Genomic DNA, 12,947 nt, shown 5'->3' with positions numbered 1-12,947 from the left:
TATTTTAACTCTTCTTCCTACACCTCTTTGGTTTGTCTCCCACCACTCGAGAGTGTTCTCACCCCACGTTGGAGACCACAGGCCAATATATTATTCCCAGTCATCTCAGCTGATCACACCAGGCCTTTCCTAGCCCAGCCCGGACCACCCTGTCCATTCTGCATACCCCACCCTTCTGCCGTATGGGGTCTTCAACCCTATCGTTGTCCTTCACATTCCCGCCATGAAGTCATCTTGCCCACACACTCAGCCTTACCCCAAACCATCTTCACCTGGTTCGCTCTTCATCCTTCAAGACCTGACACAAATGACAGCCCTTCTGTGATGTTTTTCCTGACATGCTCTCTTGGCACTTTGTTCATTCCTCTTAATATCCCTCAAGCCACATATCCACGTCTGTCTGTCTTTTCCTAATGCTATAAGCTCCTTGAGACCAAAGATCATTTGAGTCAACACAGAACCTAACGCAGCAAATGTCCTGTACAGAGCACTACAGGACTGTTGGTTGAATAATTTACAACTTAGAAAGACAGAATCAATGTTAAAATTAGAAGAGCCAAAAATAAGCAAAATTCCTATTGAAGAATCAGAGCCAATGGAAAGAAGAATCTGAAAAGGCAAGGGACAATACGATTTTCATACTGGCTGACCAATTCATGGACAGGATATAGGAGAAATGGAAAGCAAAAAATATTATCAAGGTAATGTTTAATTAATCAATAATGGCTTTCAATTAACATAACTGACTGCACTGTTTCCCAGGGGATCACAGAGTGAAATGCGTGGTATGCCACTGATCTGTAGAAGCTATTTGTGCTTTTAACAGATTTCATCTCTTGGCCTCAGAGACAAAGGGCATAAGTTTAAAGATAGCTTCACCCTTTCAGAGATGATATTAATCAACAAACTAATTAAAAAGGCTGCCTTCAAAATGTACTATGATAAAAATTGGGGATGCAAATGTTGGCTCAGTGGCAGAATTCTCATCTGCGGTGCCGGAGACCTGGGTTGGATTCCCAGAGCCTGCCCATACCAAAAAAAAAAAAAATTTGAGATGCAGAAAGAGTTGATTCCCTTCAATCTCACCTATCCTAAGGAGAACATATAAAAATAAGCATCCAATGTATTTATTTGTATAAATCATGAGTTTTTTTTAAAATAAGGTATAAAACCATAAACACTTTTGTCACACAAAGGCTTTGTATGAATCAAGAAAATATTTTGCTGTCAATGCACATTAAGTATGTGTGCACCTATATACTATATAAAAAGCATTTTATTCTCCCATACTATGTTACCTTCTGAGTGTTTTGATATTTGACATAGCACCACTTTCAGACTTGAGTGAATCATTTAAGTATATGGACTTGGGCAAGTCATTTAAGCTCTCTCCTTAATTTATAAAATGTTGATAAATACTTTTTAGCTAACAAACATGTTTACTAGAAGAGCCCACACAATGCCTTAAAGGTGGCTGTGCTGGTTTGAAGCTGTTATGCACCCCATAAAAGGCCATGTTCTCTTAACCATGCTGGTGAGGACAGACCTCCTGTGGGTGGGAACTTTTGGTTAGATTGTTTCCATGGATATGTGACTCAGCCCATTCCAGGTGGGTCTTGAGCCCCCTTCCTGGAGTCCTTTATGAGAGGATAAAAGCAGATGAAACTGAGAGAGAGGTGAGAGAAAGAAAACACCTCAGGAGAAGCCAGAAAGACCCACAAAACTGAGAGAGCCATTATGAAATCACGGTCCAGGAGAGAAGAACAAGGAGATGTCACCATGCGCCTTTCCATGTGACGGAGGAACCCCAAACGCCAACAGCCTTTCCTCAGAGAAGGTATCTCCCTCTTGATGCCTTAATTCAGACATTTTCATGATCTTAGAACTATAAATTTGTAACCTAATAAATCCCCTTTGTAAAAGCCAATCCATTTCTGGTATACTGCATTCTGGAAACTTTAGTGAACCAAAACAGAGGCATTATTTTTCATTTCAGACATTGGCTCTGTAAAAAGATGTCCGAGTTATCACAAGACAGTCATCTCGGTGACGCTGTCATTTCATGCCACCACCTTTTACTATTCATCTTGATAAATGTTATCACATCCCAGTAATGGACCCTTCCATCTCAGTCCTGCCTGGTATTAATGGTATTTTATAAGTGGTCACTGCAGCTTATCTCTTGAGGTCATGATTTGTACTTAAAGCAGTACTAAAATTTAACAAGGACTTAGGGCTAAAAATAAATTATAGAAAATGAGAAATATTTGAGCAAAAGGCTAAATTATTAATTGATGAACTCTATCTCTCCTTTTTAATCCCTCTTGTTAGATATTTGTGGGAATATATGATCACAGCTCTGAGAATGTTAGCTTAAGGAAGATGCTTGAGTTATGTAAAAATATTATTTGGGGGACAGTTTCATAAGATGTAAATGTTTTAAAAGGGGAGGAGATGACACTGATGGGTGTAGGCAGAGTCAACATAAAATGTATTGAGACCAAAGCATTATTCAAATCCCAGAAACACATTAAAATATCCTACTTGTCTGTAGCATTTTAGAGTTTACAGAATTTGTCAATACTCTATCTGTTTTAAACACATGAAGTGTTGGGAAACGCAAGAAGCTTAGTTAACATAATCTCTGCTTTTTGAAGAAAGAAGCCCCAAAACTTATTGAAAACAATAATTTTGTTTTCCTCACATTGATATGAGTTTTCCTTTGCTTATGGACTGACTTTTTACTTACAAGCTTACATTTCAAAAGACTCCTCTGAACAAGACCAAAAAAATATTTTTTTTTTTTTTAGTAAAGGCATATCCAGACAATCATGGGGAAAATATGGCAACTTGATGATGCCAAAATATCTCATTCTTCAAGATGCACATTCATTCACCAAGTAGAGAGTAACAGCTGACTGTCATCAAGATTAGCAAATTTGCTTGTGGTGATGTAATATTATTTAATGGTTGGCATGTCCCCAGGGTATAACCAAGACAGCAGTTCTTTTCCAGTTCCTGTATCACAGAGGAACTTGGACACTTAATGCCCGAAGTAGAATGATCCCGGCTAACTTATAATATGACCCGAGAAGCAGAATTCTTTGTGTTTCTGAACATAATGTTGTCTAATAACAATAACACTTCTCCAAAGCCTCCACATGTAACTGTATACCTTCCTAGAACCGGTAATCTACGCCCACCCTCCACTATATTTAATGAGACTGTTTCAGTGTAATCTTATTTCTCACTCCTCTATGCAATGCTGGGTCCTCATGGTAGGCAGAACTCATCTTACCAAGATTTCTACTATTCACTCCTTCTCAGTTACATACCTTCTTAACGTTAGTTAATGACCTCGTGTCTTGCTTTGACCAGTGAAATGTGAGAAGTCAGATTCTGGGTTTTCACCTTCATTTAAGGTTTGGTGTGCAGTTCTCCATACTCTCTTCCCTGGACATGTTGCTCCTGGAGATGTCACAGGAATGCAACAGGCTAGAATGATGAGTCACCAAGATAGCTGCCCTGGAGGTTTTGCATGAGCAAGAAATTAACTTTTGTTGTACTAAGCCACTGAGATTTTGATGGTGTTTTTATAGCACAAGACCTAGAATAAAGGCATGCTCAGGCAGGAACCCTGGTGAACAGCAGCTTGGAGTGAGCCGATGGGCACATCATCAAAATGAAGGTGGACCACGGCACCACTATGGATCAGCACCTGCCTGGATGCGAGAAGCTGCCAAGGAAGGAAGACTTCAAGAAGTCAATGAAACCTTTCTCTCTTTGGAAAAACAGACCTGTGCTGTTACTGGTATGGTGTCTACATCCTGTATCTTAGTTGCAGTAGTGAAGATGTGCAATGAGGCTAAAGAATGGGATTTAATAAATGAAAAAATCATACTTTTGTCCAAAAGATGGAATTAGTTAAAACAAGCTGTTGTAAAGATGGTTCAACAGGGCTGTACTTACATTGAAGAAATCACAGATCTCCCAGTCCTACTTTGATTAATTGATACTCTAAGAACGGTTACAGAAGGAAAGATTTGTGTTGAAATTGAGTGTTCTCAACTGACTAAAACATTAGCATCTACAGAAGAACAAAATAGTGATGGGAAAGAGGCAGCCTCTGTTTCACAAGAGTTATAGGCAGAAACTTATAATGGAAAAGAAAGAGTGAGTGGAGTTTATTTGGGGGCAAATGAGGCTCTACCTAGCTGTGAAAGATTACATTCATACATATATCATCAGCAAGAAAATCAGTACCAAATTTTTCCAGGAAGAAAACACAGAGAAATTAGCATTGAAATACTACAATGATTCTGCTGGATCAACATGAGGCATCCTATTTGTCTATTTGTAAGCACTACTGAGCAATATATGATACTTCCTGTATACAGGCAAAAAGTGAAAAGTAGCCAGAGGCTCTGAAAGGTGCTCTCTCTGTTATCTTGGCCCCTTTGGACAATAAAACAATCAAATTTGGCTCAGTGAATAAGCAGTGATAAGAAGTTAGAAAAAATTTCTAAATACAAGGGTCTTTTTACCACAATGGAATTGCTACAGTGGTCCGCACTTGTTGAGGATTATGGAATGGAAATAAGAGAAGGTTTTCTTAAGAGTCCTGCAACTGATGTTTTGGTTATACAGAGGAAGATGGAAAAAAGGTGGAAATACTTGAAGAACAGAGTTGTTGAACATGATATTACAATAATGGCCAAGTATTATATGAGGCTAATAATGAAGAGGATGGCACAACTTCTGGACCTATCTGTTGATGAATCAGAGGCTTTTCTCTCCAATCTAATAGTTAACAAGACCATCTTTGCTGAAGTAGACAGGCTGGCAGGAATTATCAACTTCCAGAGACCCAAGGATTCGAATAATTTATTAAATGACTGGTCTCAGAAACCAAACCCATTGATGTCTCTAGTTAATAAAACTACACATCTCATAGCCAAAGAGGAGATGATTAATAATCTACAATAAGGGTCTCAGTGTCTTTGATGCTTTTAGAAAAGGGTTAAAATTGGAAGTAATTTTTTTTAAGACTATTAACACGGTATATACTTTGGGGCCTTTTCCCCCTTCTATTCTCAACCCCTTTGTCTAAAATTTAAAAGATAGTGAATATGTTCGAGGTCCTTTTTAACTTTTAGGATCCCAGGTTTCATTCATTGTTTAACTTTAGGTTTGAAATTGGTGCAAAAATATAATAACATTTTTATCATGAGTACTCAAAAATGTCATAATTTACCCAAATGTTTTCTATTGTTTGAAATATTTTTAGCTATTTGATTCATTCCATTAATAACCATAATTATAGTAATAAAAGCAGTATATATACTTAAAAAGCCTAGTCTAACCTAACTGAGACAGTCCCTACCTACACAGCAGCCCAAAAGTGATTGTTGCATATCAGTAAATTATGCTTAAACATGAGTTGGCCACTGTCACGGCTGAGGACAACATCTTACAGAAATATCTCTGAGAAGCAAGGTAGCTGGGATAAATCATACTGCAAACCCCACACTCTTGCCAGATCCCTGAATTAGCACTGAGGGCTTCCCAATGGAAATAACCATTTCGATTTGTCATCAAAGAAATATCAGTTTTATGGGCAGGTGGAGGAGTTTAATTTAGGACACATGGGAACTTCTGGGCTAAAAGGAAATTCAGTGGGAATAACTAGCAAATCATTGTAAATGCAGAAATAGGGCTTGGAAACAGGTTAAGAATGTGAGTATAGATTTGGGAGAAACCTCCATCCACTTGTAAACTGAAGGTAATCCATGAATAAGATTTCCAAGGGAAAGCTCAGAATGAAAAAAAATAAAAAGCCGAGAAATGAGTCTTAGGAAACACCCATATTTTATGGGCAGAGAAAGGAAGAAAGGCAAGGAAGGATGATATGAGACTGTGATGACAATATCCATTCATTTTTAGACCTAAGAATACCATATCTTCATTAATAAATTCATTTAAACTTAAATTTCAAGGTTTTTAATGAGAATAAAAAATGTATTCCTCCTTAACAATCCATTTACCCTCTCCAATATTAAAATAGATTATCCATCTGACAGGCAGCTGGTCATCATCTGTAATAAAAAGCAAAATGATTTTTTAATTCAATGTCCCAGAATTAACTAATTTATCAAGATTTAAAGTTTTGCAGAAGAAACAGAAGAACTTTTTAAACATGAATGACTTGCTCTGCATTACAGTCATTCATCTATTCAACAAACTTATCCTATGCTTCTGGCATGTGCTAGGCACTTACAATAGAGGCAAAGTTATTCTCAGCTGGCTGCCTCATTCCCTTGCTCCTCCTGGGGATACAGGAGGCTTTGTGCCAGCTTTGCTCCTGCAAGGATGACCTGGAGTTAATTAGCTAACATTTACTGGCTCTACACTTGTGTGCCAGGCACTGCACTAGGTGCTTCATACAGGTTATCTCATTCAATCTTCGCAACAAACCTATGATTAATTTCATCACTATTTTACTGCTTGGGAAGCTTAAAGGTTAAGATATTTGCTTAAGGTCTCACTGCTGCTAGTAAGTGGTGCCTTCAAGACTCAAAGTAGGCTAGCCAATGCCATAGTGGGTGCTCCAGCCCTTGCCACTCAAGATGTGGTCCTCAACCAGCAGCACTGACATCACTCGGGACTTTGATAGAAATGTACAACCTCAGGCTGAACCCCAGTTCCACTCAATCCAAATGTAGTTTTAAGGGGCGGTGCGATGGTGAGACCGGGTTCAATTCCCGGTTCCTGCCCATGCCAAAAAAAAAAAAGTGGTTTTAACAAGATCCCAGGCGATCAGTCTGCCTACTACAGTTTGGAAACCATTGTGCACAGTCACTCATTATGTAGACTTCACTTTAATGGATGCTGGGGGTGGGGGGAGGGGAGGGACTCTTCTTGCGTCGTGGGGGGTGGACGGAAGCCTTTGCGCACTCTCCAAGGGCTAAAAGAAGGATTCAGGCAACAGGTTCTTGCGGTTTCGAACACTGGAAATCACTGTGATCAACAGGGAGCGAGATCGTTTCCAAAATCAGCAGATACTAAACTGGGTCTTGAAGCCAGAACATCTTTTCAATTCATTTCACTAAAAATAGGTGCTGTTTCAAATGAACATCAAAAATCTTCTAGTTAGCGTCTCCAGCCTGGATTCCCTTTTCCAAATAGAATCCAAATATCAACAGCAACAACAACCAGATTTGAAAACTCATTAAAACTCGTTCTTTTAAATAGTTAATCGAATTATTCGACTTATAACTGCCTAGTTTATGACAGAGGTAGTTTGTTCCGCCACCGCCACCCCTCACCCCTCACCCCTTAGCAATCGTTACCCAGGTAGATAGATGTACAAACACGTGGTGTAAAAAGCAGATGAACCACTGTTGGTGAGCAGCCTCAAGTTGCAGGTACTTAATTCAGGTGTGGCGTCGCCTTTTCAAGCCCCTTCTGCAGGCGGTGCCGGGGCTCCTCCCTCTCGGGTGGGGCCAAATGCTCAGTTCATTTCACCCGCCGGCACTTTTCTTCCCAGTCACCAACTCAGCCTGCCTTCGCAGAACCCAAACCACCCTCGGACCTGCCGGGGCTTCTCCTCTGCTGATGATCCCAACCTGCGCGCTGCGCCCTGCGTCCTCGGGAAGGGGCGGTGCTAGCCGGGCTTCCCTGGTGGACCTTCCCCGCAGCAGCTGGGGCGCACGGCGAGTCACGTGCGGCGGTGGGGGCGGAGCGCTGCCAGCCCTGTGGGTGGAGAAAACAAAGCCCCCAGCTGTCAGTAGAGGAAAGAGGCAACAGCGCCGGAGCAGGTGAGTCAAGTGCATTTAAAGCGGTACCGCCCTGGCGCACCCCGACACCCCCTGCCCCGGAGTAGCCCCTCCCGGCCCGGCGCTGGCCCCCGCCTCCTCCCGCTGCAGGGTGCTGCAGCCTGCCGGTAGCGCAGCCGGCGGCCCCGGGAGTCCTCGAGCCCGACAAGAAGTTGTGCAGGGGTCGGCGCCCCACCGCTTCCCCGCGTGTTCTCCCTCTCCTTCGAGGCCCTAGCCGGCGCGAACCCCGGGAAAGGGAAGGGAGTCGGGGCTGCCACGCTGGCAGAAGCACCGCGGGCCGTCTCCGGGGGTGAGGGCCAGGGCTCTGCAGGGCACCGGGACTTGGCGCTCGTGCGCCGGGCGAGGAAGGGGGTCTGGCCGCTGCGCGCCCGCCGCGCACGGACCTCGAGACGCCAGAATTGAGGCGCTGGGACTGAGATCCGGGGCGCTGTCAGGAGGGGCTGTGCTCCTCAGGGCAGACCAGGAAGTGCCGCGCGCTGGCACCCGCCTGCCGCCCGCGAGCCCCAGACCCCGCCGTCTGCTGCGGGTCCCGGCTCGCGCTCCTGTGAGACGTGTCCTCTCGCCCGGGACCCTGGAACCGCGCGGGTGGGGAAGGAGCGGGTTATTATCCTCGGTCCAAGTGGCCCTTCTGCGGGAAGCACCCTGCGCGCAGGGCGACGGCTACTCTACTGCTCCCCACTTTGCTAGCATAAGAAATTCTTCAGACTCCCCTGAGAAGGACTGAGCCCGGGCCAGAAACCCCACAAAGGGCCGGAGGAGGGGTGGACACAGAGCTACCTTCCCCTGCGAGCCTGGAGCGCGCGAAAGCAGACTCTCGGACCCGGAAAGGGCTAGTGGGGTTGGTCACCCCTTCAGTCGCTTTGCCGGTCCCCAGTCAATGGCCGCCCCGGAGCAGACAGCACAGCGATAACCTGAAACGAAGGGACGCTGCGGTCGTTTGATCAGGAAGAGCCTTTGTCTTAACCTCCCAGTCCCTTCTGCCAGTTCTCGCCGGGTCAGTAGCGCATTGAGGAATTAATTTTCCTGACGTTAGCAGTCTCGGCACCAGTCCACACTGCAGTCCCTTTCCTGCGGGTCTTTCCCATAATATGTTCATGCCCTCTCCTTTAACAAAACAAAAAAAGGAACGTGGTCCAGACCCGTTCGGCAGGAGGAGGTCACTAAACACGGTAGAATGCATTCACGTAAGGTCAAGGGTTAAGTGTTCCCACCCTCGCCGACCTGCGATCAAAAGGAAGAACTTTGGTGATTAGCATAGTATCTGCCCTGGGGCGGTGCGGAGAGGCGGTGGCTGGGTCTCGCTGGAGCTGAAGCGTGCAGTCCCGGCTTGATTGAGGGTGGACGCAGCACCTGCTTCTAATCTTAGAGGACTTGAGGCTTAAATTTTGCCGAACAGGAGTGGAATGAAACAGAGCAGAAATCAAAAGGTAACCGAAGGGGGGAAAAAAAAAAGTAACCGAAGGGAGAGCAGCATTCGAGAGGCTTCCCTTGGACACTGCATTTTGACTCAGTTTTGGGCATGCAAAGGAAGAATGTTCTTGTCTTGCCAGTGTGTGCCCATTGGCAATGTTCCTTTGCTTTGCTAGCGTTCTTTTCTGTCAAACTAATTAAGACAAACTAATTAAGTTAAGCAGAGGCTATGTGTCAATAGAAATCTAAAGTAGGAGGTTTGGGAGCCCACCTAGCCTTCCTCAGATTAGCGTGATTGGTAGGTTTCTCTTGTGGAAAGAGTGATGCTTCTCTAAAGCAGTGGTTCCCAAAGCTTGTTGCACATTAGAATCATCTGAAGAGCTTGAGACACTCAGATGACGCTGTGGCACTCCTACAATTGAAATCATGGTGTATGCCAGGGGTGGGTGAGAGCCAGGCACTGGGGTTTTTAAGATTTCCAGGTGGTTCCATTCTGCAGCAAGGTTTGGGAATCACTGTTGCAAAGTCAGTGGGTAGCAGCAGCAGGTGTTGCAAGACAAGATGCCAGTTTAACTACTTGGGTAGGTGAAGGAGGAGACGCCGAAACTGGAGTGCCTGGAAGGCCGTGGGGCAGGTGACTGTCATTTGGCAGCCCGACTGGTGGTGGTACCTGCCACATCACATTTCACTGTTCCTGATGAAGGTCTGGTTCTTGTTGGAAAGATTGAAGTTCACTGTCAGTACTTGGCTTCTACAGTGTTATTAAGGGAGGCATGGAGAGACTTTCATTCGCTTGATGATTCACAGGTAGCAAGCAGTGGGGAAACCCAGCAGAAACACACTGGGAGCTGTCTCGTGAGTCAGCAGACTGCACTCCAAGGTGGAGCCCCGTGAATAGGAAGTCATTTCAGCCTAGTAGCTTATTGGCATGCATAAACTCCACTCCTTTGAAAGCACATTTTAATGTCTGATTAGGATCTGTTTTGTTTGTAGGAGCCGCTCCCTTTTCCAGCGCAAGCTTCCTATAATGCTTTCTCTTGTTAGAAGGGGAAACACTAAGCCAACTAGACATCTTGTTAGTCCCTTGGTTCAAGGCCTATTAAAAGCTGTTGGAAAAGTCATATAAAATGGTTTGAATTATTTTCAGTTACATGAGTAATAGTTCAGAAGGCAAGAGGATGAATTTGCAGGTACATAAATTTTGAATACAGAAAAGTCAGATACCATTTGATTACACATGCAGGGGTAGATTTAAAGGATCTATTTAAATAGAAATGGTTACCCTAGCATTTTACATGAAATTTTTTTAAACATTTTTTATTGTAAAGTATAACATATATACAAAACAATAGATTTCAATGTGTATTGTAACAAATAGTTATAGAACAGATTTCAGAGTTTGGTATGGGTTACAGTTCCATGATTTCAGGTTTTTCCTTCTAGCTGCTCCAAGACACAGGAGACCAAAAGAAATATCAATATAATGACTTAGCAGTCATACTCATTTGTTAAATCCTAACTTCTTAGTTATGACTCCTCCTTCTCCTTTGAGCCTTCTCCCAATCTTTAGGGGTATTGGGGGCAAGTATATTCTAACTTTTTCATGTTGGAAAGGGATGTTGACAGTATAGAATAGGGATATAGAACTAGTTGATGTTCTTGGAGAGGCTAGCCCCTCCGTGTTTCAGTTCTTATCTGGCCTGGGAACCCATCTGGAGGTTTTAGACTTCTGAAAGTAATCTTAGAGTTTACTTGAAATTTTATGTTTGTTATGGACTGAAAGTTTCTTGCCAAAAAACAAAAGAAAAAGTATGTTATCCCCAAAGGATGATCCTAAATAAGATAACCAGTTTAAAGATACACACAAATTTATTAAATAATATTATAAACTTCTTTTTCTTGTTTGCATTACTGTTACTTTCAGATTTTATACCTCTCCTCTCTTCGATCTTCTTTATATCACCGTCACTCTCTACCACTGTCTAAATGCTTTTCTCACCATTCTAAATTTCTAATAAGGAAAAACAGTGATGCCTGGCATAGTAAGCACTCAATATTGTTAGCTATTTTCTAGTTTTATTCTCCCATTGAACTTTGATCCTCTCTTCTAGAACCTAGTGCACCTTCCTGGTATTATTTTCTTTCAGGGGCATTTGTGTCTGTAGTCCTTATAGCAGGGAGCACAGGTCCCTGCATGTTGTAGCTGCTGCTTGTTTGTACTGAAGCTTTTCAGAAAGTGGGGAGAACATTTGCAAACCCAGCATCTTTAGTACAGTCATTTTTATTTTCCAAGGCAGACATTCTGGATATGTAGGAACCAAAGTTCTGTTGCAATTCTTAAATGCTGTAAAATGGTAGATTATTTGCTCACTTATATTTTTACATAAAAGCAATTTAGCATTTTGAGTTGAATAATTGTTAGAATACTGAAGCACACTTTCACAAGTCAAAGGCTCACCTCACACAGGTTCACTCTCTACCCATTACTATGGTAAAAAATAAACAACAACACATATCCACCTGTGCTCTGTGATGCCTAAAGAATCCCGTTATGCTAAGAGAGGTGTTTCAGAGTCAGAGAAACAGCAATAGTTAAACAGCTTTTAATGTCATATGGTTAATATACTGCTCTCATTAAAATGACACGAGTACATTTAAATAACCAGCATATTTAAAAGTGAAAATTTGGATATATTCATTGACAGATACCATAAAAGAGAAATGTTTAGAATTTCCAAAGGTCAAAATGATGTAGAAATACATCCACTGTTACTCCTGTATAGCTTTAAAAAGGAATGAGGATGCACTTCTGAAATTCCACCCCCTTTTTGAAGAGGTATATTTTACTGAAAAGCTGAAATGTAGCCCAGAAAAATGGGGCTAATCCAGGTTAATCAAAAACTGTTCATTAGAGAATAATACATATGTAGGCTCTATATTATTATAAATAGGCCTAAAGGGGTGTGGGGGAAAAGAAGGGCATCATCCCAGTTTTAAATGCTCTGAAATTTTTGAGAATAGATGAGAACCACCCAGTTTTATTACCTAAACCCTGTACAGCCCTTTGGCATTCTTAAAAAATTAGGGGCTCTACTTAATTGGATTGATAGTATTCCCATCTGCCAAATAGCAAAAATAAGTCCCCCAAATTAAGTGATCTTCGAAAATGGTAATGCCAAAGCTAGAACATTAGGGTACTGACTTTTTCCAGTGTGTGTCTATTATATTATACTGCTTGTTTCTTGAACAGCTTTTAATGTAGCCTTGCCTAGAGGCTTTGCCCAGACAAGATCAGTTCTAATTATTTCCTCCCTGCCCCCCTTAAAATGGGAAAAAACATTCACATAAATTGTGCTCTCCTGAAATTCACTCTTATCAACTTTTGCACTAGGCCAACCCCAAACAATCTTCTGAGCCATCTCTAGCTTTTTATCTGCGCAACCAAAGTAATACATTTTAAAAATCTTTGCTCAAGTCATAGAAGCATAAGTCTTGCATTAACTCTAAAGATTAATCCCACCATCCAACAAAAGCTTAAATGCCCCGCACAACATTTTTACTAAGTCGTCTTCTGATTTGTACTTGAATGTCTCCCAGGCACCCCATTCCATCCATGAGAAGCTCTCTTTGCAACATTCGACTATTGGAGACCCCAAAGAACAAACCTGTCTTATGTATTCACCTGCAACCATCTTAAATATT

The 12,947-nt window shown here is 42.4% G+C and overlaps 1 protein-coding gene, 1 long non-coding RNA gene and 1 pseudogene across 2 annotated transcripts in view; 2 read left to right on the top strand and 1 right to left on the bottom strand.

Moving 5' to 3' along the window:
- Positions 1 to 3,667: 3,667 nt before the first annotated feature.
- Positions 3,668 to 4,986, top strand: LOC143662644 (26S proteasome non-ATPase regulatory subunit 12 pseudogene; annotated as a pseudogene).
- Positions 4,987 to 5,973: 987 nt separating this feature from the next.
- On the bottom strand, positions 5,974 to 9,055 carry LOC143662172 (uncharacterized). Its single transcript, XR_013165194.1, has 3 exons — positions 8,613 to 9,055; positions 7,350 to 7,752; positions 5,974 to 6,095 (listed from the first exon to the last, which is right to left on the bottom strand). It is a non-coding gene; the product is annotated as an uncharacterized LOC143662172 (long non-coding RNA).
- Positions 7,688 to 12,947, top strand: part of MAPRE2 (microtubule associated protein RP/EB family member 2) — a 149,953-nt gene continuing 144,693 nt past the window's right edge. The window contains exon 1 of the mRNA XM_077135640.1: positions 7,688 to 7,817. The gene's annotated coding sequence lies outside the window, so the exon portion shown is untranslated. The remainder of the gene's footprint in view (positions 7,818 to 12,947) is intronic.

The sequence above is a fragment of the Tamandua tetradactyla genome, chromosome 18, assembly GCF_023851605.1.
Source record: "Tamandua tetradactyla isolate mTamTet1 chromosome 18, mTamTet1.pri, whole genome shotgun sequence".
Taxonomy (NCBI): domain Eukaryota; kingdom Metazoa; phylum Chordata; class Mammalia; order Pilosa; family Myrmecophagidae; genus Tamandua; species Tamandua tetradactyla.
Note: the sequence above shows the minus strand (reverse complement) of the source record. Positions and strands in the feature narration are given on the sequence as shown.